We start from the raw sequence: 27,597 nt of genomic DNA, 5'->3' as shown, positions 1-27,597 counted from the left end.
TTGTGTACCCAGAAAGATGCCTTGGAGACCACGTATTCTAACCTCTCTCTTTACAGCCAAAGAGGCTGAGGCCCAGAGAGGATAAGCGATTTGTCCAAGGTCACACAGCAACCAGAATGCAGATTACAGCTCAAGTCCCGGGTTCTGGCTTCTTAGCCACTGCCCTTTCCTTCGTAACAGGCTCCTGTTCCAAATTCCCAGAACCACCATTAATATGCCAATTGTGGGTGTGTGGGTTCCAGAGCTTTATGTGTTGAATACTCCATGTACCAGGCACTGTGCTAACTGCCTCACGTGCATCTCTCGTTTCAGTTGCATGAACCGTTCCTCATTGTGGGATAACTTCAGAGGGGTGAAGTGACCTGCTCAAAACCACACAGCTGGAAAGAGCCGGATTGCAGTACAGGCCGGTCTGGTCCAGAGCCTGGACTCTCAGCTATTCTGCCAGTCACTGAGCTATTGTCCCTCACTCCAAAACCTGCCCTTCTACGTCTGCTCACTCTGGGATGCTGAGAGGGGGACTCTGCAATTTCTGCTCTGGGTTTGGCTCCGTTTATCGGGGGGCCAAAGGGAGACTCTCAAGGCTGGAGGAGGAGGAAGGGACACGCTCCTTCCTGTCTGCTTGCTGTCCCGAGAGGGCCACCCTAGCAGGGTCCTTCACCCCAGCAGGAGCGAGTCTCTTCCTAGGCAGCAGCTGAATCTGCTGTGCAGGTTTCCCAACAACTGCAGAACCAGCTTCATCGTGTCACACCTGGAGACACCAGCACCCGCTGAGAAGCCTGGGTGCCAGGCCACGGGGGCCTCTCCGCTGAGCTCAGAAACGCCAGCCCCGCTGAAGGGAGTTACCCTGTTACTCCCTCTCCTTGGGAGTCGGAGTTTCTGCTCCCTGGGGACCTTTCTCTAAGTTTCCAAGTCTTAATAATTCCCGCCTCTTCCTTTTGTTCTCCCAGCTTAAGGCATTGTTAATTCTGTGATACTTCAATGTTCTGTTTGGACCCTTTCAGTTAATTAACAACTTTATACCTAGTTAACAATTCTTTATAGTAAATTCTGTCTCCTTCACCCCGGCAGCAGCAGGGCCTTCCTGTAGCAGCAGCTGAATCCAGTTTATAGTTTTTCCAACAATTGCAGAACAGCTTCATTGCCCCCGACACACCCAGATTCCAACACTGGCCAGCCACAGCCCCTCCTTAGAGCTCTGGGTCCCAGTACCACGGAGCCTGTGCCAGAGACACCGGCGTCAACCAAGAACACCGATGGGTACAACCACTACGTTACATGGTACATTGTAAGTCAGTATGGAGGTTGCAAATAACAAAAGGGCCTGCGTTCATGGCCGGAGGGTTCAATGCCAAGGCATCGGATTGACCTAAGCGGGGACTGTCGATTGACTAGCAGGACTGTCCTGAATGAGAAAGTCTGCTCCTCACTGTGGAAAGGGCTTAGCATGAGAACCAAGCCCAGTGGGGTGGACCAGGCCTGGCATGTGGCCAGCACTGCCCATCAAAACTGCCTGGGATTTCACCAAAGAGGACATACACATGGCAAATCAGCTCCTGAAAAGATGCTCGATGCAACTTAAATAAACCACCATGTTCAACGCAATGCAGTGATAAATGTTTGAGGTGACAGATATCCTAATTACCCCAATTTTGTCATTACACGTTGTACGCATATATCAAAACATTGCACATACCCCATAAATATGTACATTTATGTATCCATTTTTAAAAATGAAAAAAACCACAATGAAATGTCATTATGCACCTATCAGAATGGCTAAACTCAAAAACAGCAACAAAATGCTGGTAAGATGCAGAGACACTGGGTCACTCAAGACATTGCTGGTGGGAACACAGAACAGTGCAGCTGCGGCAGAAAACATTTCAGCGGTTTTTTTAAGAACTAAACATGCGACTATCCTATGACCCAACAATGGTACTCCCGGGCATTTATCCTAGAGAAGTGAAAACCTATGTTCAAACATTAAAAAGCTGTAAAGAGTGTTTATAGCAGCTTTATTTGTAATAGCCAAAAACTGGAAACAATCTAGACGTCCTCCAAGGGGCAAATGGTTAGCATACTGTGGTACGTCTATACCACGGGGAGTGCCACTCAACAGTACAAAGGACCAGACTACTTATACACATAACCTGGATTAATCTTGGAGAATGATGCCAAACGAAACAAGCCAATCCCAAAAGGCAGGATACTGCATCACTCCATTTATATAACACTCTTGAAATGACAAAACTAGAAATAGAAACAGAGAAGAGATTAGGGGGTCCGGGCGTCAAGGGGGCGGGGCAGAGGGCAGGGGGTGTGGCCATAAAGGGGCAGCTGGAGGGAACCTCCCGGAAATGAGCTTGTTTCTCTACCTTGACTGTATCGACGTCAGGGTCCTGGTGGTGACACCGGGTGACATACACTGCGTAAAGTATACAGGGAATCTCTCCATGTTATTTCTCACAAATGCATGTGACTCTACAATGATCTCAAAATTAAGTTTAATTTTTTAAAAAACCTCACCTATGAGCCCACTGCAAAACACCACCTGAGTTGGGAGACTAATTCACTAGGTCTAGGGTGGGGCCCAGGAATGTGGTTTTTTTTTTTTTTTTTTGAAGTCTCCCCAAGAGTTGCAAACCACACAATTAAATTATTTCTAAAGTCCTTTCCCATAAAAATTTAACATTTTTATATGAAAATATATCAAAATCCAAATGTCTTGTGGATTCAGGCTAGAAATACCTCCTCCAAGTCCAGTACTCTCTCTGCAAGAGTCTCCCCAGCAAAAAGGGAGGGGGCATGAGGACAGTGGGGACCGGAGGACTTCCCACCTAAGACTGTCAGTGAAGCATAGCTGGTAGCCACAGTGGCCAGGGTGGGATTAGAACCCGGCTTCCTGGCTCCGCCCTCCACAGCTCAGCTGGAATTCTGAGCAGCACCCCCTTCCTCCCCACCCCACCCCCAAGTGTCAGAACAGCTAAAAACTAGAAATGGTTCTAATTATAACCAGGAAGTTTTCAAGCACGTGGGTGGAAAGGAATGCCTGTTCATGTAATAGCCGTTACTGCCGCACAATAAACCCCCCCACCAAGTGTTCTTGGCCGGTTTCCGAGGGTGACAAATGGTGTGCACACCGGCAGATAGGAGCCTTCATCACACAGGCGAGCAAGCCCAGCTCTCTGGAGCAAGAACAATAGCAGCAAAGGTCTTGGGGAGGACAGTGGTTCTCTGTGTCCCTCCAAGGAACTGTGTTTGTGTAACTGGAGAGCTTGGGGGTTTTTTCCTTCCCCCTTTATAATTAGCCAACTAATTATCCTCTTCTCCAAGCTAATGAATCACTAAAGGCTCTTTAAGGGAGAGGAGTAATCAGAGAAGACGTTTTGCTGCTGGGGGGTGGGCACAGCCTCCCTCCCGCTCTCCCGCAGCCCTGGCCACCAGACCAGGCTTCCCTGCCACCCTGAACAGAGAGCTGTGAACTTGTGATCCGGAGCCAGTTAACTTCACAGCTAATGTGCTGAGCGGCACTCCAGCCGGCTGCTGGAGCCAGCGCAGGGGCGTGGACCGGCCCCAGGAGGTCCAGGGCCGGGAAGCCGAAGCAACACCAAACAGAGCCGGGTTCCAAGTCGCCAGGCAGCAGCCCAGCCACAGGGTCGCACTTCACATGTCAGCATTTCCTTTTCCCTGGTGTGTCCAGCAGCAGCCTCAGCTGCCAATGACAAAATAACTGCAGGAGGCCTGGGAACAGGCATCTCCACGTACCGGGTGCTGGCTGTCCGCTTTCCGCAAGCCACTTCCCACCCTGAACCTTCCAGGGTGTCTGTCTCTGTAGAATCTTCCTCAACCAGTCATTAGGAGGATTGGCGGGGATGCCACACAGCGCCTGGGAACAGAGTGGGTGAGTGGCGGCCACAGAGGTGGTGGAGCTGGTGTTTCCAACCTCCAAAGACCCCACAAGCCTCTTGGTCGGAAACACCAAGCTCAGGCCCTCTGTGCAGCAAAGCTCTTCACCGCTCAGTCCACACTAGGTTTGAAACACCCAATAGCCATTAAATATTAATATCATGTTCTCAAAGAACGTTTAAGGATACGGGAAAAGGCTCCTGATGACTCCTGAACAGTAAGCACAGAGAAGCAAGCTACATCTGTAGCAAGATGCCAGCATTGGCTGGGCGCGGTGGCTGACACCTGTAATCCTAGCACTGTGGGAGGTTGAGGCAGGAGGATCACTTGAGCTCAGGAGTTGGAGACCAGCCTGATCAAGAGCAAGACACCATCTCTACTAAAATTAGAAAGAAATTAGCTGGACAACTAAAATTAGAAAAAATTAGCTGAGCATGGTGGCGCACGCCTGTAGTCCCAGCTACTTGGGAGGCTGAGGCAGGAGGATCACTTGAGCCCAGGAGTTTGAGGTTGCTGTGAGCTAAGCTGATGCCACGGCACTCACTCTAGCCCAGGCAACAGAGTGAGACTCTGTCTCAAGAAAAAAAAAAAAAAGATGCCAGCATTGTCCCGTGCAGGAAAAAGACTAGAATGAAATCCACCAAAACATCAGCAATGGCTTTCCCTGGGTGATCAGATGATGGGGGAGGGTGTGTACAAGGGGTGGTTATTTTCATCACTACATTCTTCTAACATTTATGAAATTTCCACCATGAACATAGAAATACTATTTTATGTTTATAAGTTTATTTTATGTTTTTACATTATATATAATAGAGAATAGCTACCTATTTTTAAACCTGGGCCTTTCAACAGAATTGTTTAGGAAAAAAGAGCTAGATTTTCTTTCATTCATGCACTCAGCTGGCCTTGCTCTGGTGCTCTGGAGGGCGTCAGAGTGCAAGAAACCAAGACCTGACCCTCGGGAATCTTAACAGTCTACCAAGAAAGGAAAATGGGTGTTACGGAGGAAGTCCAGGCAAAGCGGCCTGGGAATCCCAGGCAGCAGGATCAAGGAGGGCCTCTTAAAAGAGATGCCACTCAGGTTGGTTTGGGAAGGAGTTGTAGAAATTCCAGGAATGGTGAGATTTGGGCATGTGGCAGTATTTCACTCCACTGTAGCCAAACCAGGACATCGGTTGGGGTCCGGAAAAGCTAGGTCTCCCACTCCCTAACTTTCTACCATTTGCCCTTCCCTGAACACAGAGCCAAAAACAGTTTCTCTCTGGGCATCTCACAGAATCAAAGGACCATAAGAGGTAGAAGGGTCCTTTAGAGATCATAGAGTCAAACAATCTCATTACATATATATGAAGAAATTGAGGCCCAGTGAGGGGAACGGTCTGGCCCCCAAAGTCTCCTGATTTTCTATGTAGAGAACCAGGTAGCCTCACGTTCAAGGGCAGACTTGGCTTCTGGCCCTGTTGCTATGCAGGGAGCATTTCCAGGAGTTAAGTGGTAACAACAGCACCACGACCCCATGATACTTTCACTCTGGGTGCTACCATTCCTTCTTCCTGGCTGTCTTTCCTGAGCACAGGCAAGTATCTGGCAACAAATAGCTACATACGTGTCACACCAATAGCTACTGAGGTCTGGAAAACGAGGCTTCATCTGTTTCAGTCCTGGACCTCGGAACTCTAAACTCTGATCATGAGTTGGTCTGATATATCCCCCAAATTCATCCTAAGAAAACTAATGACGGCTTCCATGGGCATGTTTTCCCACACATGTGAGAAAGCAAGCGCCTTCTCTTCCTGGCATACTCAGCAGCACCCTGTGTTGGCATAATCAAGAGCATAATGGTTAATGACAAACATTTTAGAGCAGGCAGACCTGGGAGCAGTAGTGGACAGTGGTGGACATGAGGGGATGTGAGTGGACAGTAGTGGACAACAGTGGACATGAATGGACAGTGGTGGACAGCAGTGGATGTGAGTGGACATGAGTGGACATGAGTGGACAGCAGTGGATGTGAGTGGACATGAGTGGACAGCAGTGGATGTGAGTGGGCAGTAGTGGACTTAGTGGACTGCAGTGGACATGAGTGGACAACAGTGGACATGAAGAGATGTGAGTGGACAGCCGTGGACAACAGTGGACATGAGGGGGTGTGAGTGGACAGTAGTGGACAACAGTGGACATGAGTGGATAGCAGTGGACATGAGTGGACAGCAGTGGACATTGCTGGACTGTAGTGGACAGTAGTGGACAGCAGTGGACATTAGTGGACATGAGTGGACATGACTGGACGGCAGTGGACATGACTAGACAAGAGTGGACAGCAGTGGACATTAGTGGACAGTGGTGGATTCAGGCAATCCTCCTGCCTCAGCCTCCCAAGTAGCTGGGAATACAGGCATGCGCCACCATGCCCGGCGAATTTTTTCTATATATTTTTAGTTGTCCAGCTAATTTCTTTCTTTCTTTTTTTTTTTTTTTTTTTTTTTTTGAGACAGAATCTCACTCTGTTGCTCAGGCTAGAGTGCCATGACGTCAGCCTAGCTCACAGCAACCTCAAACTCAAGCAATCCAACTGTCTCAGCCTCCCGAGTAGCTGGGACTACAGGCATGCGCCACCAAGCCCAGCTAATTTTTCTATATATATTTTTAGCTGTCCATATAATTTCTTTCTATTTTTAGTAGAGACAGGGTCTCGCTCTTGCTCAGTCTGGTCTTGAACTCCTGAGCTCAAACGATCCACCTGCCTCGGCCTCCCAGACTGCTAGGATTACAGGTGTGAGCCACCGCACCCGGCCTCAGTGCCTTCTTTTTCTAATCCATGAAAGGATCACACACAACTCATAAGGTTGTAATGAGGATTAAATTAAATAAGTAGGCAAAATGCTTATTGCTATACTGCAAATTGAAGTCACTGGGCTATGAGCTTCATGAGGGCAGGTAGGGGTTGAGTCTGCCTTGTCCATCCTGAATCCCCAAGACCCAACAAAAAGCCTGGCCTGGCTGGGCACAGTGGCTCATGACTATAATCCCAGCAGTCTGGGAGGCCAAGGCAGGGGGATCACTTGAGGTCAGGAGTTTTAGACCAGCCCAGTAAGAGCGAGACCCTGTCTCTACAAAAAATAGAAAAATTAGCTGGGTGTGGTGGCACGCACCTGTAGTCTCAGCTACTTGGGAGGCTGAGGCAGGAGGATCGCTTGAGCCCAGGAGTTTGAGGCTGCAGTGAGCTATGATGATGCCACTGCACTCTAGCCTGGGCAACAGAGTAAGACTCTGTCTCCAAAAAAAACCTGGCCTTTAATGGAGGCTCAATAAAATCTGATGAATAAATTAATACACTAGCCCAAATTAAAGATTCAATGCTATGATTATTATATCTTACAATGTCCTCTACTTGCATTCCAAAAACAAATTAAGAACATTCAAAAGCTGATTTCACAGGTTTTCACTAAAGAAATGCCAGCCAGAGAAAGGGGGGGGTGGATCTTGTATTTCCAGCAGGATGCTGCTAAATACTCTTTAGATCCAACCAGAAACAACCAAATATGCCAGCTAGAAAAAAATACTTTAATTCCATCAATTAATTCTCAAGTGAAGGCTGGAGCTCAGAGATGTCAGTGGTGCTCTGAAGCTACCTGGAGTGGAGATTGGAGACAAAGCTCAGAGCCCACCCAAGGTGAGGGCTTTAATAGAAAACCCCCTCTACATAGAGCCAAGACCCCGAAAGGTTAACGTTGGTGTCAGGATGAACCCAAACGAAACCACCCTGCTGTCTACTCCCTGAGGACTACAAGGCAAATTGCTGAAACTAAATCTTGGCAATGAATGGAAGGGGGGAAAACCACCCCCCTTAGAATTTGTAGCTGTAAGCCAACCCCAATAAGAGGGTTGTGCAGCCTGAATTCACTCTACTTGGGTGGTCCAAAAACAGCAATCCAAGAATTTAGCTTAAAGTGGTCCCAAGTCAATAATGACCACAGGCTCCTGGCAGAAGTCAATGCAAATCTTCTCTGTAGGAATTCACCTTCAACACAGGCTCAAAGATTGCCTTGTGGTACATTTCTGATATACAAGCTCAGAGTCACAATTACAAAATACACAAGGTAATCAGGCACCATAAGCAAGAGTCATCAGAAACAACAGGTAGTACATTCAGACCCACAAAGGCCTCAAACACTGGAATCATCAAACATAGAATTAAAATAATTTTAACATATTTAATGACATTTTAAAAAGGGTTTTAGAGATAGTAAAGGGTGAGCATCTATAAAAATAACTCCATGGATTTAAAAAAAGAACTTTTAGAAGTAAAAAGCACAATGACTAAAATTTAAAACTCAGTAGATGAGTGTAACACCAAATTAGAGACAGCTAAAGAAGAATGAAACACAGAAATCACAGAGGCAGAAAATAGAGAGATGAGATACATGGAGAATAGTGTGAAAAGTTGTAACATATACCTAATTATGGGTACAGAAGGAGAGGAGAAAAAGAATGGGGCAGAGACAATATTTGAAGAGATAATGGTCATTGAATCAGCCAATATCTCTGAGAAATGTTCATAAGTTTTATAAATATTTCATATCTAATAAAAATCAATAGCCACAGATTTAAGAATCTAAAAAACCCCAAGCAGGATAAATAAAAAGAAATTAGCACCTAATAGGATTACCAGATTTGGCAAATAAATATATAAGACTCCTAGTTAAATTTGAATTTCAGATAAACAATGAAGAACAGTGTTGGTATAAGTATACCCTATGCCTATTTGCAACATACTGATACTAGAAATGTATTTGTTATTTATCTGAAATTCAAATTTAACTGAGCATCCTTTATTTTTTCTGGCAACTCTTTATTTATTTATCTATCTATCTATCTATTTATTTAGGGAGACAGGGTCTCACTCTGTTGTCCAGGCTAGAATGCTGATTACTTGAAAAGACTAATAAACCTAAACATGAAGAAATCAAACAAATTCAAATTTAAGGATGCATTAATTTTCTATCGCTGCTATAACACATTACCACAAATTAGTGGCTTAAAACAACACAAATTTATTTTACAATTTTGTGGGTGAGTAGTCTGATATGGGTCTCACCACGCTATTTATAAAATTGAGGCATTGTCCGGGCCATATTCCTTTCTATAGCCTCTAGGGGAGGGTCCACTTCTTGCTCATTCAGGTTATAGGCAGAATTCAGCCCCTTGTGGTTGTAAGACTGAAATCCTGTTTCCTTGCTGGCTGTCAGTTCACGGCCATGTCCAGCTTCAAGAGCCCACCTACATTCCTTGGCTCAGGTCCCCTTCCTCCAGCTTCAAAGCCAGCAGCAGCTGGTTGAGTCCCTCTCATGCTTTGACCCTCTGCTTCTCCTTCCCCCATCACATCTCTCTCTGACCCAGCCTGTAAAGGTTCTCTACTTTTAAGGACTCGCGTGATTAGACAGAGCACACCTGGATAATCTAGCATCTCTTACCATCTCAAGGGCCTTAACCACATCTCCAAAGTCTCTTTTGCCATATAAGGTAACGCAGTCACAGGTTCCAGAGATTAGGGCATGGACATCTTTGGAAGGCAATTATTCTGCCTATGTGTACAGGGACAGTCTGTAACTGTTCTGAACCCTTCAAAAATGCCAATGGTGTAAAAGATAAAAAAAACAAAAAGGCTGGTGAACTGTTATAGATTCAAGGAGAGTAAAGAGGTGTAACAATTGAAAGTGATGTGTAATACTTGATTAAATCCTGCATTAAAATAGATAAAACAGCTATAAAGTTTATTATTGTGACAATGGGGAAATTTGAATTTGGGATATGTATTTCCATGTTAAAGTTCCCAAGTGTGATCATTGTGTTGTGGTTATATAAGAGAATTTCCTTGTTCTTAAGAGATATGTGCTTAATTGTTTCTGGGTAAAGGGTCATATCTCTAACCTCTAACTTACCCTAAAATTTTTCTGAAAAATAATGCAGGAGGAGACAGACAGAGAGAGAGAGGGGACAGAGCGAGTATAGATGTAGCAAAGTATTAACATTTGGTGAATCTATGTAAACGATGAATAAGTATTCATTGTGCTTTTCTTGCAACTTCTGATAGGTCTGAAATTTTTCAAAATAAGAAGTTGTGGAAAAATTAATGTTGAGTGAGATGAAAACAAAATTTAAAAATACTCTGGCAAAACTGATTTTTAAAAAAGAAGGAAAATTCAAATAAACAATAATAAGAATAAAAAAGACGGCATAACCACAGGTGTTTTGGAGATTAAGAAGGTAATAAGCTGATATCATAAGCAATTATATGCCAAGAAATTTGAAAGCTTAGATGCACTGGACAAATTCCAAGAAAAAAGTATAAATTGCCAAAGCTGACTCAGGAAGAAATAGAAATTCTGAGTAATGCTAAAACTATTTAAAATTTTTGCTTTAGTAAAAACCTTCCCACAAAGAAAAGGCCAACACAGGCCAAGTGTGGTGGCTCACGCCTGTAATCCCAGCACTTTGGGAGGCCAAGTCAGGAGGATCGCTTGAGACCAGGAGCTCAAGGCTACAGTGAGCAGTGATTGTGCCAGTACACTCCAGCCTGGGCAATAGCACTTGACCCCATCTCTTAAAAAGAAACACACACACACACACAAAAAAACCAATGCGATACCACTACACACCTATTAGTAGAATGGCCAAAATTCAAACCAAACAGTGCCTTCCTAAACCTAACATTCCCGAAACTAAACATATGATCTAGCAATCACGCTCCTTGGTACTTACCCAAATGAACTGAAAACTTATGGCCACAAAAAACCCTGCACATAATGTTAATAACATTTTTATTCATAACTGACAAAACTTGGAAGCACTCAGGATGTCCTTCAGTAGATGAACAGATAAACTGTGGTATATCCAAACAATGGAGTATTACTCAGCGCTGAAAACAAATGAACTATCAAGCCATGAAAACACATGGAGAAAATTTAAATGCACGTTATTAAGTGAAAGAAGCCAATTTGAAAAGTCTACATAACTATATGATTCCAACTACATGACATTCTGGAAAATGCAAAACTATGGAGACAGTAGAAGAATCGTGGATGCCAGAGTTTGGGGTCGGGGGGGGGATTGACAGAGTACAGAGGAATTTCAGGACAGTGAAATTATTCTGTACACTACTGTCATGGTGAATACACGTCATCATACATTTTTCAAAACCTCTAGAATGTACAGCAAGAATGAATCCTGATATAAACTATGGACTTTGAGAGATGATGTGTCAATGTAAGTTCATTGATCATAACAAGGTGCCATTCTGGCACAGGATATCAATAGTGGAGAGGCTCCACATATGTAGGGACAAGGGGTATATGGCAGATCTCTCTACCTCCCACTTAATTTTTCTGTGAACAGAAAACTATTCTGAAAAAATAAAGCCTATTAAACAAATAATAATGAATTATAACCCATTGAATAAAATAGGAAATCATGATATGAATTAATAAATGAATAAACAAACAAATTTCAATGAGGAATGAGATAGTGACAGTTTCCAAGTGCTTTCCCCCAAAGTATTTATTAATTACCAGGAGAAAACTATTAATAGTAACTTGACAGTGAATAAAGACTGACAGACACCACCTTAATCAAGGAACCAACAGGACAAATCAGAATTGCACCCCCAATAGGACGCAGTGAGAAGAGCCACAGCGTCACATCGGTGTTCCACCAGAGTGGCATGAACTGAATCTAATACGGGGAAACATCAGACAAACCCAAACTTAGAGACATGCTACAAATAAGCTGGCCTGTAAACTTCAAAAGCATCAAAGTCATGAAAATTAAGGAAAGACCGAGGAATTGTTCCAGACTGAAGGAAACTAAAGAGACATGATAAGTAAGTGATTCTGAATTGTGTCCTTTGCTATAAAGGACATTATTGGGACAACTGGAGAAATGTGAATGGAGTCTGACGATTAGACAGCAGAAAGAGATCAATGTTAATTTCCTGATTTCGATGGCTGTATGTGGTTCTGCAGACCTATTGTTTGTAAGAAATACACACTAAAGTATCATGGGGATAATGAAACACCATGTCAGCAACCTACTCTCAAATGACACAAGAAAAAGTGGTTTTTGTGCTATTTTTGCAACTTTGAGGTTGTTTCAAAAATTTTTTTTAATTAAGTTTATCTTATAGGATGCCCCCATGCTAAAGAATGAGGTTGGACCCCATCCTCACACCAAATACACAAATTAGCTTAAAATGAATCAGCAACTTAAATGGAAGTGCTAAAATCATAAAACTCTTAAAAGAAAACTTGGGGGTTATCTCCATAACCTTGGATTTGACAACAGAGTCATAGATATGATACCAAATGCACAAGCAGCAAAAGAAAAGATAGATAAATGGAACTTTATCAAATTAAAAACTTTTATTCACCAACAGACATTATCAAGAAAGTGAAAAGACAACCTACAGAATAGCAGAAAATACTTGAAAATCATATGTCTGATAAGGGTCTAGTAGCCAGAATATATAAAGAACCCTTGCAACTCAACAACAGAAAAACAAACAATCCAGTTTAAAAATGGGCAAAGGACTTCAATAGACATTTATCAAAAGAAGATATACAAATGGCCAACAAACTTAGGGAAATGCAAACAAAACCACAATGGGTTGGGGGCAGATGCTGGTTAAAGGATACAAAATTTCAGTTAGGAGGCATAAATTCAAGAGACCTATTGTACAGCATAGTGAAGATTGTTAATAACAATGTATTGTATACCTGAAAATTGAAAAAAGAATAGATTTTAAGTGCTCTCACCACAAAAAATGATGTGTGAGGTAATGCTCATGTTAGCTCAATTTAGCCATTTCACAATGTATACATATTTCAAAACATCATGTTGTACACTATAAATATATAAAATTTTTATTTGTCATTTTTAAATTGTTTTAAAAAACAGTGAGATGCCACTTCACACCCACTGGGATGGCTATAATTTTTAGAAGAAAAAGAAAAGCAGAAAATAGCAAAACCCATATATGACAGACCCACAGTTAGTATCATACTGAAAGGGGAAAAACTAAAGGGCTTTCCTCTAAGATCTGGAACAAGAGAAGGATGTTCACTTTCACCACTGTTATTTGACATAGTACTGGAAGTTCCAGCTAGAGCAATCAGACAAGAGAAAGAAAATAAAGGGCATTCAAATTGGAAAGGAAGAAGTCAAATTATCCTTATTGGCTGATGATATGATCTTATATCTAGAGAAACCTAAAGACTCTGCAGAAAAAAAAAAACTATTAGAATGGATAAACAAATTCAGTAAACTTGCAGGATATAAAATCAACATACAAAAGTCAGTAGCATTTCTATATGCCAACAATAAACAATCTGAAAAAGAAACCAAGAAAGTAATCCCATTTATAATACCTATAAATAAAATAAAATAAAATACTTAGGAATAAATTTAACCAAAGAAGTGGAAAATATCTATAATGAACACTGTAAAGCACTGATGAAAGAAATTGAAGAGGACACAAAAACTGGAAAGATATTCCATGCTCATGGATTAGAAGAATCAATATTGTTAAAATGTACATACCCTCCAAAGCAATCTACAGATTCAGTGCAATCTCCATCAAACTACTAATGACATTCTTCACAGAAATAGAAAAAATAATCCTAAAATTTATATGGAACCACAAAAGACCCAGAATGGTCAAAGCCATCCTGGGCAAAAAGACTAAAACTGAAGGAATCACATTACCTGACTTCAAACTATACTACAGAGCTGTAGTAGCCAAAACAGCATGGTACTGGCATAAGACACATAGACCAATAGAACACAGTAGAGAACCCACAAATAAATCACAATAAAACACAATAGAGAAACCCAGAAATAAATCACAATAAAACACAATAGAGGCCGGGCGCGGTGGCTCATGCCTGTAATCCTAGTACTCTGGGAGGCCGCAGCGGGAGGATCGCTCGAGGTCAGGAGTTTGAGACCAGCCTGAGCAAGAGCAAGACCCCGTCTCTACTAAAAATAGAAAGAAATGATTTGGACAGCTAAAAATATATAGAGAAAAAAATTAGCTGGGCGTGGTGGCACATGCCTGTAGTCCCAGCTACCCAGGAGGCTGAGGCAGAAGGATTGCTTAAGCCCAGGAGTTTGAGGTTGCTGTGAGCTAGGCTGACTCCATGGCACTCTAGCCAGGGCAAAAGAGCGAGACTCTGTCTCAAAAAAAAAAAAAAAAACCCACACAATAGAGAACCCAGAAATAAATCCACACATCTATAGTGAATTTGTCTTTGACAAAGATGCCAAGAACATACAGTGGGGAAAAGACAGTTTCTTTAATAAACGGTGCTGGGAAAACTGGATATCCATATGCAGAAGAATGAAATTAGATCCTTATCACTCACCATATACAAAAACCAAATCAAAATGGGTTAAAGACTTAAATCTAAGACCTGAAACTATGAAACTACAAAAAGAAAACATTGAGAAAACACTTTAGGACATTGATCTGGGCAAGGACTTCTTGAGCAATACCCCAAAAGCCAACCAAAGTGAAATTGGACAAAGGGGATCACAGCAAGCTAAAAAGCTTCTGCACAGCAAAGGAAACAATCAACAAAGTGAAGAGACAGCCCACAGAACGGGAGAAAATATTTTCAAACTACCCATCTAACAAGGGATTAATAACTTGAATATATAAGGAGGTCTAACAACTAAATAGGAAAAAATCAAATAATCAAATTTTAAAATGGGCAAAGGATCTGAATAGACATTTCTCAAAAGAAGACATACAGGCTGGGTGCGGTGGCTCACGCCTGTAATCCTAGCACTTTGGGAGGCCAAGGCAGGAGGATCGCTTGAGGCCAGGAGTTCAAGACCAGCCTGAGCAACATAGTGAGACTCAATCTCTACAAAAAAATTAGAAAAAATAGCTGGGCATGGTGGCACATGCTTGTAGTCCCAGCTACTTGGGAGGCTGAGGCAGGAAGATCACTTGAGCTGAGCAGTATGAGGTTGCAGTGAGCTATGATCATGCCACTGCCCTCATGCCCAGGCAACAAAGCAAGACCCTGTCCCTCCCCCCCCCAAAAAAAAATTAAAAAAACAGAAAATAACACGTGTTGGCAAGAATGTGGAGAAATTGGAAACTTTATACATTGCTGGTGGAAATGTATGCTGCAGCTTCTTTGAAAAACAAGTTTGGCAGTTCCTCGAAATGTTACCATTTGACCTAGCAATTCCACTTCTATGCATATAGCAAAAAAAATTGCAAACAAGTACTCAAACAAATACATGTACATGCATGTTCATAGCAACATTATTCACCATAGCCAAAGGACATTTGGTAAACAACCTAAATGTCCAGCAATGGATGAACAGATAAACAAATTGTGCATAAAATGGAATATTATTCAGCCATAAAAATGAATGATGTGCTTGATACGCTAGAACATGGGTGAACCTCAAAAACATTATGCTAAGTGAAAAAAATACACCAAATGTCACATATTGTATGATTCCTTTTATGCAAAATATCCAGAATAGGTAAATGTATGGAGACAGAAAACAGAATGATCTTCGCCAGGGCCTGAGGGAAGGAGGAATGTCGAGTAACTGCTCAACGAATATGAGGTTTCCTTTTAGGATGATGAAAATGTTTTGGAACTAGACAAAAGTAGTGGTTGCATAACATTGGAAATGGACTAAATGCCACTGAATTGTTCACTTTAAAATGGTTACTTTTATATTATGTGAATTTAACCTCAATTTTTAAAAAAACAAACTACTAGTTTTCTTCTCTGAACTTCATCTCTTCCCTATATAAAAAAAAAAATCCCTGTAGATTTTGGATTGTAATTCAAGTATAAAAGTATAAAATAAATATCCAAAGTATCAAAGTATAAAATAAATGACAGACGGATGGAAGGAAGGAAAGAAGAAAGAAAAAGAAAAAAAGAAATCTCCTGTGCAAAAGAATTTGAAAGGATTTATGTAGATACCTTCCCTCAAGGAGGTGGAGCTTAACTTCCTACTTAAGTATGGGTTTCTCATGGTAACTTCCTTCCAAATAAAAGAACACTGAAAAGGGTTGGGGGAGCAACTTGACAGTGAAGATACCTGGTAAACGCCACCTTAGCCAAGCGAGCGAGGGTAACATCACCAGTGACAAGTCATGTGGGTATCATGTGCCCCCTGGTATGTGCTGAGAAGGGCACTTCACCTCTATGATCTTCCTCTCAAAAACTCCTAACCCAGTCCTGGCACAGAAAAAACACCAACAATTCCGAATTGAGGAATATTCTGCAAAATATCTAACCAGTACTCCTTAATGCTGTGAAGATAATCAAAAACAAGGGAAGTCTGACAAACTGTCATGTACCAGAGAAGATGGAAGAGACACGACAACTAAACCTCATGTGGTGTCCTGATGGCGGGGAGACTAGCGAAGTTAGAACAAACCATGGAGTTCATCAATAGTGACATACCAACGTCACACTGGTTCCTCAGCAGTGAAAAAATCGGCAATACTAACATAAGGTGTTAACATAGGGAAAACTGGGTGAAGGGTGGGCAGGACCTCTGTACTCTTCTTGCAATTTTTATGTAAGTCTAAAACAATTCTAAAATAGAAAGTTTTTTTTTAAAAAAAAAAGGGGGGGGGCAAGGAACAGGACAGTGGCGGTGACTGCTGTCGTGTGCAGTACATGTGTACACGCACACAGGCACGTGTAATAGACACATGCTTGCACATGCGCAGAGTAGCTCAGAGAGCACACTCCGGAAACGGACAGCACTGCAGACCCCTGAGAGGGGCAAGGTGCCTTGAAGGTCAGTGAGGGGAGGACACTACACATCCTTTTCTACTTTTCTACTTTTTGGATTTTGAATAAAAATGATTTTTAAAAAAGCAGTATTCTGAAACAAAAGTGACAAAATGTTATTACCTGTTCAGATATGGGCACCCAGAGTATATGAATAATTTTCTGCATATTTGAAAAGTTAAAATCTCAGGCAAGGGCTCTGCACCTGCAAAGGCCCTGAGGCAGCACAAGGTGTCACTAGCATGGGCCGGAGGACAGAGAGCAATGAACGAGGTGGCACAGGATGAAAGAAATAGGTGGGGGACTAGATCCTGCAGCCGCAGAGACAACGCCCTTCCCACACATTCCAGAGGCTCCCACCCTGCCAGCCTAATTCATTTCTCCAGCCCCAGCCGGGCTCCAAGTCTGCCTCCTAAATCACCCAGCACCAGCCCTGGCGGGGCTCTGCTCCCTCCTGAACATGACAAGCTCATTGTTCCCTTTCCCTGGAGGCCTTGTCTCCCCCAGGAGGCAGCTCTGAGCCAACAGGTTTCTGTGGGCAGATGCCCCGGGGCAGGTTCACAAAGGCACCATTGTCTGGCCCAGCAGAGCAGGATCCTCACCCCATCCTCCAGCCCCCACATCAAAGAGGAGAAATCACAGCTCCCACCAGCCTAGAACACAGCCCACCCCTGGTCTCCGGGGACTCTCTGTGGCACATTTCACCCCTTGGAGAGGAGGAGGGAGACGAGGCAGGGCACAGCTGTAGGTGGCAGGCACTAGCCGAGTGCCCATCAGAGGAGCCACTGGGACAGCATCACCTCCAGTGGGCTCAGCACTTTGGAGTTCACGGCACAACACAAGGAGGGGAGGGCTGGTACTGACGTGCTTGTGATAGATGAGAAAATCAAATCAGAGTGTACCGGGGTCACACGGGCCCTCGAGTCCCCTGCCCAGTGTCCTTCCTGGGAGCACAAGGAGGCTTCCACCCCAGCCGCTGCAGTGGGACTGGTGAAGACGCCGGGGCTGGGCCTCCCAACTGCGCCACTTAGTAGCTGGGATCTCTGGGCAGTCAGTGACCTCTTGACCTTGACCTCCCAAGGGTACCGAGTGCAGTGACTGGCACGTGATAAATATCCAATAAACAGTAGCTCTTCTTACCGTGATGCCCTGGAAACAACCCACCAGAGAGGTACGGCCGGGCCTGCAGCAGGAGGAGGGCGAGGGCAGCAGAGGGGCGGAGCACCCATGGCAGCTGCCTCCGGCCTCAGAAGGACCTTCTCGGAGAGACCCCTGCCTCACCCCCCAGCTCACCCACTTTGTGGTGATTCAATGCAATCAGGGCCACAGAGCAGACGGGCGGGGGGAGACAGAAGACCTGGGGGTCCAGTCCCGACTCACCACGTGTACCATGTTACTCTGATAAGTCTCTTGGCTCTCGAGCTTCATCTTCTTCAGTAAAATAAAGTCTGGACTCCGTGAAATTGAAGTCCCCTTCAAAATCAAGCCCTGTGAATGTATTTTATCCCCAAAATCCTCCCAAAAGGAATAGATAGATAAATAGAGATGGATGGATGGATGATGATGAAGGTAGATGCGGATGAGTGGATGGTGGAGATGTGATACATAGATAGATAAAAATTGCTTGGTTATTACCTTCTTTTAAGGCTAACAGAAAGAAAGGAAAGGAGGGAGGGAGGCAGATTGTCATTTAGGGCACCCAGGTCCAGCTTCCTATGGGTCTGGGGCTCCAGGAACCACTACAAGGCTCAGAGACTCAGACCTCGCAAAGGCATAGAATAAAGGCTCCAGAAGGAAAGCCTGCCCCTTGCCTCTCCCCACAAGGACAAGCCCTTCCTGTGACTCTGAGCAGAGCATGACTCCTGTCAGACTACAGGCCGTATAGCCTCTATTGGCCAACCTCGTGCTGTGAATGGACTGAAATCTGTTAGGAGTCCCTCTTACTACAGCCAAACCCACGGGAGAAAGCCAGACCTAGACTCAGAAGCTTTCTCACTAACTGAAGAGACTACTCAGTTTATAAGACGAAATATAAGACTGGTGAGATACAACACAATTTAGTGAACTAAATATTCTGCAGGTTCAAATGAGCAGAGTTCCGTCTCCGTGTTGGTACTGAATCTCTACTGTGAACCAGCGACTTGTATGTCTAACTCCTGGCCACCCCCACCTGCACCTAAGTAACCGCAGGCATCTCAGACTTACCTAAAATTCACCTCCCCACCTCAGTAAGTGGCTACTCTATTCTTCCAGATATTAGGACTAAAACCTTGGAATCATCCTTGACCCTCCCTCCCTTTGTTGTGTTTTTTTTCTTTTAGAGATGGGGGTCTCACTCTGTTGTCCAGGCTGGAGTGGAGTGGCGTGATCATAGCTCACTGCAGCCTCGAACTCCTGGGTTCAAGCGATCCTCCTGCCTCAGCCTCCTGAGTAGCTGGGACTACAGGCATGCACCACCACACTTGGTTAATTGTTTTTTATTTTTTGTAGAGATGGGGTCTCTCTATATTGTCCAGGCTGGTCTCAGACTCTTGGCTTAAAGCAATCCTCCTGCCTCGGCCTCCCAAAGTGCTGAGATTACAACCGTAAGCCACCATGCCCAGCCTTGACACTCCTTAATTGTTAGCAAGACTTGCTGGTCCCACCTCTGCATATTGGCTAACACGTATTAAACGCGCTGCACACCAGGCACTGTTCTAACCACTTTCCATGTTAAGTTATTCAATCTTCATAGTGGCTTTATGAAGTAAATACTCATATGCTCATTTTACAGATGAGAAAACTAAAGCACAGAGAGGCTAAGTAGCTACGAAGCGATGGGGCTGAGTTTTGAAGGCAGGCCATGCGGGTCCAGTGCCTTCCAGGGACTTCTGCTCACCTCCGTTACCACGGCTCTGGCCCCTGCAGCTTCCTCTCTCACCCGTCTGCTAACTGGACACTCTGATAGCCCCTCCCTGTATCCTTGGCGATTTATTCTCAACAGAGCCACAGAGAGAGCTTTAAAAGGGAAGTCAGTTCAGGTCACACCTTTGTGCAAAGCCTCAAGTGGCTTCCACATCGCTCAGAGCCTAAGCCAAAAACTCCCCTTGCCCAGCAAGGCCCTGCATGGCCCGACCTCATCTCCTGCCACGCCCCTGGGCTCACTCTGCACCAGCCACACTGGCCTCATTGCTCAACACAGCCGGGGCTTCTGCACCTGCTGTTCCCTCCTTCCCCCAGTCACCTGCTTATCAGAAGTCTTCCCTGACAGCCTGCTGAGAACACCAGCTGCCCCCACTCTTGCTACCCTCACGATGGGCTTCTCCCCACAGCACACTTATCACCTGGTTTGTGGCCAACTCTTCTCTCTCCCCACAGACAAAAACCTCCATGAGGGCAGGACCTGGGCTTGCTTTCTTCACTGTTGTATCCTCTGTGCTTGGAATACAGTCCCTTAAACTAGGCGCTTCATAAGCATGTGTTGAATAGATGGATGAATGCATGATGAAATTAAGTTCCTCCGGGTATATCTGCAGTCTCGTGGGAGCTCAGTGGTGACATTAATCACAGCTGGAAATGGTGGCATCACATGGCCAGAGGGGACATCTGGGAAGGCTTCCTGGAGAAGTTAGAGTCTAACCTGGGCTGGCTGGCGTTATGGAGAGAGTTGCAAGCCACACGCAAGGCCTGCACCACCACGAGTAGGTAGCAAAGTCGAGGTGGGCGGCAAGGCCAGGTGTCCCAAGGGTGCTCTCCCTGGCTGCCTGAAAAACACCTGCAGGTCAGCCCTGCCACATGGGTTCTGGTCTGTCCTTCAGCCAGACTGCAAGTGACCGTCTATGTTAGACCTTCTTGGATGCTCATGAGAAGTCAAAACTGTAAATGTTGAATCTGCAAAGCCTCAGCTCTGTGGCTCTGAGCCTTGTGAGAGATTCCAGTGATGATCTAGGAAGGGAAAAATCAGAAAAATGAGAAGCAAAATAGGACAGGGTGATGTGAATGAACACATGATTAATGGTGGGGTGCTCAGGGCTGCAGGAGGCCAAAGGGAGAGAGAGGCCCAGCTGGGCTGGAGTGCTTAAGGAAGGCTCCATGGATAAGGTGTCACATGCTCTGAGTCTGCAAGGATAGTCTGGACTTTGCACCGGTTAGAATGTTTTTGTTTGCAAGTGATAGAAAATCAAGCAAAAAGTAGCTTAAGCCAGAAGGATGTTTACGTTGGCTTAACAGCAAGGTCAGTAAGAAAGACAGTCCCAGCGTTGGTTTAATGGCTTCAAGAGGACCTAGGACCCTTTTCCCTTCTCTGCCATCTCTGCTGGTGAGCTATTGGCTTTCACCTGCACACTTGTTGCTCCACAGTAATAACGTGGCTGCCACAGTTCCAGGCATTAATTACATCCTGGATGCACAAGGCAGAAAAGGAGGCCCGTGTGTCCATCAAAAGAAACATGAATAAATTGTGGTGTGTTTAGAAAATGGAAAGCCCACAGAAATGTTTTTTTTTTAAAAAGAATGAAATATTGCTACAAGTACCAACATGGATGCATCTCAGTCATCATGTTCAGTAAAAGAAGCCAGATACAGAAGACATCCTGAGTGATTCCATTTATGTTAATATGATGTTCAAGAGCAGACAAAACTAACCTATGGGGACAAAAGTCAGAGAAATGATTATCTCTGCTAGGAGCTGTTGACAGGAGCGGGCACAAGGGAGCCTTCCGGGGCTGGAAATGGTTTCTGTTTGGATCTGGGTGACACACAGGCATGGGCATAATGCTTACATGGGTGTACACGTGGGCAAAAACTCACTGAGATGTGTGCACTGCACAATATATATGTTTATATCTCTACTTTTTGAAGAAATCAAAGTATCCAGAAGGGAGAAATAGGAGCAACAGCACCTTCGCCACCTGAGCCTCTCTTATCAGGGGACAAATGTTCCCAAAGGCCCCCGTAGCTTTCTTTCCCCAAACATCTCTTGGGTCACCACTGGGTCATAGCCCACCCCAGACCTATTACCAGCAAAGAGAGGTAGAAGCACCCACTGGCCAAGACCAGTCATGACCCAGCCCTGGGAGCTGGGCCCCTACTGCTGGACAAAACCAGGGCTCAGTTACAAAAGCAGTGTGACAGCTCCTGAGTGGGCAGCCATCAGTGACTGCCACAACCCCAGGGAGCTCGAAGGAAAAGGAAAAGTCATTCAAAGCAGGGAGCATATAAGTGGAACTAACCAGCGCTCACTGGGCACTTGCCGCAACATGCCGGGCTTTGTGCAAAGCACTTCCACGGGGCTCTCCTACCTCTTCAAGATATGGCAGCAAGTGAAGGAGGCTTAGAAATGATGAGGAGCAAGGTCCAGAAATATTGTCAGAAATCAGTTGCATCTGTCAGGGCTCTCTAGAGAAACAGAACTAATAGGATGGATGGATGGATGGATGGGTGGATGGATGTGTGGATGGATGGATGGGTGGATGGATGTGTGGATGGATGGATGGGTGGATGGATGGATGGATGGATGGATGGGTGGATGGATGTGTGGGTGGATGGATGGGTGGATGGGTTTTAAGGGACTGGCTCCCAGGGCTGTGGGGGCTAACAAGTCCAGATCTGGAGCGCAGGCTAGCAGGCTAGCCAGAGACTCAAACAGGAGTTGCTGCTGCAGTCTGGAGGCAGAATTTCTTCTTCTCTTGGAAACCTCAGTTTTTGCTCTTAAGGGCTTCAACTGATGATGTGAGGCCCACCCACATTGTTGACATCGCTAGTAAAGATCCTTTACTAAAGTCAACTGATCTGCAGATGTGAACCACACCTAGCGACACCCAGATTAGTGTTTCATTGACAAGCTGGGTACTGTGGCCCAGCCAAGTTGACACATAAAACTAACCAGCAAACCAATCTTAAAGTGCTTCTGCTACTCTCTCTTCCATTTCCCTAATTGACCCCATCCCCAGGATTAACCACCAGACAGGGTCGTTTCCACCATCGAGACTTCTCGGGGCCTCAGCAGGTAGGGTTCCACATTGGAGGGGGAGCAGAAACCAGAAAGGTGTTTCTATCAGGAACCTGGAACAAGAGACCCAGACGTGGCCAAATCAGCCACAGAAACCTGAGAAAGAAAAGGAAAAACCTGCTCCTCAGACCCGCTGATCTTGCCTGGGGTTCTTAGCTTTTCTGCTCCGTGGATTCCTTGGTACTTGCTGTCTCTCAGAAGCATATTTCTGTGATATATACTGTAAATCTGCTTCATTTGAAATTCAGAGTTAATGACCTATTCCCTCGTATTCAGGAAACACAGTAAGGTTCCGGCTTTTAAAGGCCAGGAGTTTACTAGCCAGAATATGACAAGTATTACAAAGTACAGGCCTGCTCTAAAAGCACTTAAGAAACAGTCTCCGTCAGAAATTTCAAGAATACCTTCAAATAACATCATTTATCTGCCAAGAGGCCAAGGAGGGGTGGGGAGTGGTGGTGGGTAGAGAGTGAATGAGTATTTGATCAAATCCATACTTTCAACTCCCAGGGGGTGGGGGTAAATATTTACTAACCCTTCTCACTCTGGAAAGGTTTGTTTGCATGTTTGTGCGGGGGTGGGGGGTGCGTGCGTGGGTGCAAGCCTGTGCAAGCCAACGTCTGCGACAGAGCCCCCTCCCCATCCACCAGCCCCCCACGGCTAACGTGACAACAAACTCCACCATCATCTGAACTCTCTGATCAAAGAAGTAATTTAATGAAACGAGTATCCCTGTTTTCGGGTGGACCCACTTAACTGAAACCCAAAGCCGGCTCTCGAGTCAATTGGGCTGCGTGCAGATCGATCAGGCCCATCCGCACTTTCTCATTTTCAATGGAGTCAGGGCTTAACCAGGTTAATTTTTGTTAAACACATTACCCAGGTACTCTCCTCTTACCAGCCCAATGATTTTGTGTCGGGCCTGAAGGATTGTAATTGCAATGCAGCGCGACACCGGCTGAGCGTTGTGATTTACTGAGGGCTGTGGAGCGAAGGCTGCCTCCTACCTGCCGGCTGCCGGACGGGAACTTTCCCCCTGCAATCTCGGCATGACCGATGGCCAGGGATCCGCAGCAAAGCGCCCCAAGGCCATCCCTGAGGAGAACCGGCTGCTGCCCCTTTGGGATGCCCACTCTGTGGCTCTCGCCAGGCCTGGAGGGGAGCGAGGGCCTCTTCGTTTCTCGGAACAGAAACTCAGGAGGAGGTGGGCTTCCAGGCACCGGCCTTGGGCATTGCTGGTCATTCCAAGTCATGCCCACTCCCTGGGAAGTGTGACCCTCCGAACTGTTGTTCGGGGAACGTTCCCATCTCCTCCTGGCCCCAGGCCTCAGGCTTCTCCGGGACAGGCCCAGTGACCCTGCCCTGCCGCAGACCCACCTCATCCTCCCCTCTGCCCTCGCTGGGCCTGACGCCCACACACCCAGGTTTCCACCCTGCCCTGCGGGCCTCTCACATCTCCATGCCCCAGTCCCCTCCTCTGCGGAATGGGTGTGACTAGGACACATGCTCCTAGGATTGTAAGGACAAAGCCTGGGGAAAGTCTTCAAAAAATGTCAACTGTAGTCATTTACCTGAAGAAGGGAAGCTGACAAGGACAGGTGAACCAGTGCTTTGGGAATGGGGAGAAATGGGAACCCGAACACACTGCTCATGGGAACATGAGAGGGTGCCGACGCTTTGGAAAGAGTTTGGCATTTACTGGTCAAAATTAAATGTGCATTTACCATACAACCCAGAAATTTCACTCCTATGTATTTACCCAAGAGAAATGAAAGCATGTGTCCACACAGAGACTGGTATACGAATGTTAATAGCAGCTTTATTCATTATACCCCAAAACTGGAAACAACCCAGCCGCCCGTCCACAGGTGAATGGACAGGCAAAGTGCAGCATGTCCGTGCAGTGGAATATCATGTCGCAATAAAAAGGACGGAGTGCCCGTGACTGCCACCACGTGGGCGAGCCCAAAACCCTTATGCTAAGGGAAAGAAGCCAGGCACAAAGACCATACACTGTACGATGCTTGTATACGAATGTGCAGAGAAAGTGAATCTATAGAGACAGAAAGTACACTGTGGTTGCCTGGGGCTGAGAATGGGAAGGAGGATTATAAATGAGCACAGGGGATCTTAACTGACTAGATTGTGGCAATGGTTGCACGACTCAGTAAATTTCCTAAAAAGCATTCATGTGTACACTTACAGTGGGTGTGCAGATTTTATGGAATGTGAATTATGCCTCCATAGAGTTGTTTAAACAGAGAAAGCAAGAGAAGCTGGAACCTGCCACTTACAGAGGAGGTGGCTACTGTAGTTGGATTTGGGTTTGTTTGTTAGTTTTGCCACAATAGGGTCACAGTTTTTGGTGGGACTGGAAAAGTTCGTGTCTGTGTCATTACATGAGATGCCGATGTAAACCGCCCAGTGCGGGGCCCAGCGAGATGCTGGGAATGACGGCAGGCATAGTGTGTCACTTACTGGTTCTCCTTTACAGAGACAGAACTCCTGGAAGAGGAAGACTTAAGGGGGACACAATGGAACCTTTTACAATCACCGCATGCCCTCTGGATATTCAGCATATGAAATACCTAGAAAAATCCACTGTAAGTGGGAGAAATTCAGCCGTGCATGCTTTGTTTTTTGAGCATCTTCCATGTGCATAACGTTTTGTAGGTGAGGCAGGAGAGAGAAAGGTCTAGAAGACACTGCCTCTGCCTTCGAGGAGCTTACAGGCTTCCACCCAGGAAGGAATGAGGGTTCCACTCTAGGCCTCTTGGAATTTCCATAGGGCTCACTATTCTTATCTCTGGCTGTGACAGCCACCCTCCCACTCCTGCCTCCATAACTATACATTATAGCATCCCTGCTTGGGAATCTCACCTTCCCCAACACCCACCCACCCCCACTCTGCGTGCAAAATCTCTAGGCAGGAGGCAGTGTGGAGAGGTGGTCACAGCACTGACCTGGGCACTCTCAGACTGTCTGCACTTTCCTCTGAGCTCTGCTATTTGCTGTTAATAGCTGTGTGAGCTTGAACAAGTTGCTGGATCTGGGCCTCAGTTTCTTCATCTGTAAAATGAAGATGATATTCTCAGCAACCTCATGGGCTTGATGTCAGGATTACATGAGTTAATACAGGCAAACTGCTCAGAACAGGGCTAGGCACGTAGCAAGCGTCAGCTGTGATCATTACGTTGTAAACCTTCTCCCCAGCTTAGCTTCCAGAGCAGCCCGGCCAGTCTGTGGCTGTTGGCTGGCGGCTGCTGCCAGCTTCCAGGCTGTGCACCTCACCCCTTTAGTAAGCAGAGAATGTGGTGGGGGGCTCTCTCACAGGCTCCCACACCTGTCCTTGGCAGCAGCGCTTGCTGCATCTGTGATGTCCCTGCCACTGTGTGATTGTTAAAGCACTGGTTCCCTCTCCTGCTGGAATGCAAGCTTCCTCGGGTCAAGGACCAGGCCGGTTTCTGCTCACCACTGTGTCCCCAGCTGCCTGACCCAGGGCCTAACAAGCTCTCAATAAATATTTATGGCAGGAAGAAAAAGAGGAAGATGAAGAGGGGAAAGATGGGAAAGAAGGAGCCACTAGCATTGACCAGAACAGCCCCCCCAACATAAGTGTTATAGTAACCAGACAAACCTCCGATCCTAAGACCAGAGTCTTCAAGTCTGGAAGCACTGGGATAAAATAGGAATTTTAATTATAATAAAGCAAATTACCCACAAATTCATACCGTATTGCTCTGTATTTCAGCTTTCGCAGAAAGTGTAATTATAAACTGACATGTAATAGACAACCTACAGAATGGGAGAAAATGTTTGCATGCTATACATCCTATAAAGGGCTAATAATCAGAATCTACAAAGAACTCAAGCAAATCAGCAAGAAAATATCAAACAACCCCATTAAAAAGTGGACAAAAGAAATAAACAGAAGCTGTTCAAAAGAAGATAGACTAATAGCCAATAAACATATGAAAAAATGTTCAACGCCTCTAATCATCAGGGAAATGCAAATCAAAACCATAAGGAGATATCACTTAACTCCAGTGAGAATGGCTTTTATCAAAAAGTCCCAAAACAACAGATGCTGGCGTGGATGTGGAGAGAAAGAACACTTATACACTGCTGGTTGGACTGCAAACTAGTGCACCCTCTATGGGAAGTAGTACGGAGATACCTCAAAGAACTAAAAGTAGACCTACCATTTGATCCAGCAAGCCCACTACTGAGTATTTACCTAAAGGAAAAAAAGACATTTTTATCAAAAAGACACTTGCACTAGAATGTTTATTGCAGCACAATTCACAATTGCAAAGATGTGGAGTCAACCCAAGTGCTCATCAATAGATGAGTGGATTAATAAAATGTGGTATATGTATACCATGGAATATTACTCAGCCATCAAAAAGGTGAACTGATAACTTTTCTAACAACCTGGATAGAACTGGAGACCATCCTTCTAAGTGAAGTATCCCAAGAATGGAAAAACAAATACCACATGTCCTCACTACTAAATTGGAACTAATGGATCAACATTTATGTGCATATATGGTAGTAAAATTCAACAGAATTCAGGCAGGTAGGGAGAGGAGGGGATGGGTAAATTCACTCTAACGGGTACAATGCACACTATCAGGGGGATGGATACACTTATAACTTTGACTCAAACTGTACAAAAGCAATTCACGTAACCAAAAATTTGTACTCCTGTAATATTATGAAATAAAAACAAAACATAATCACAAATGAGACATTCACAGAAGAAAAATAAAATTCACATTTTTTTTGAGACAGAGTCCGATGTAAACAGAGCCAGAGGGAGAGAGGGGGGGGATGACTGGTCATTAGTAAAGGCAGCGT

This window comes from Lemur catta, chromosome 3, assembly GCF_020740605.2.
Source record: "Lemur catta isolate mLemCat1 chromosome 3, mLemCat1.pri, whole genome shotgun sequence".
NCBI lineage: Eukaryota > Metazoa > Chordata > Mammalia > Primates > Lemuridae > Lemur > Lemur catta.
The sequence above is the reverse complement of the archived record's forward strand: the minus strand, read 5'-3'. Positions refer to the sequence as shown.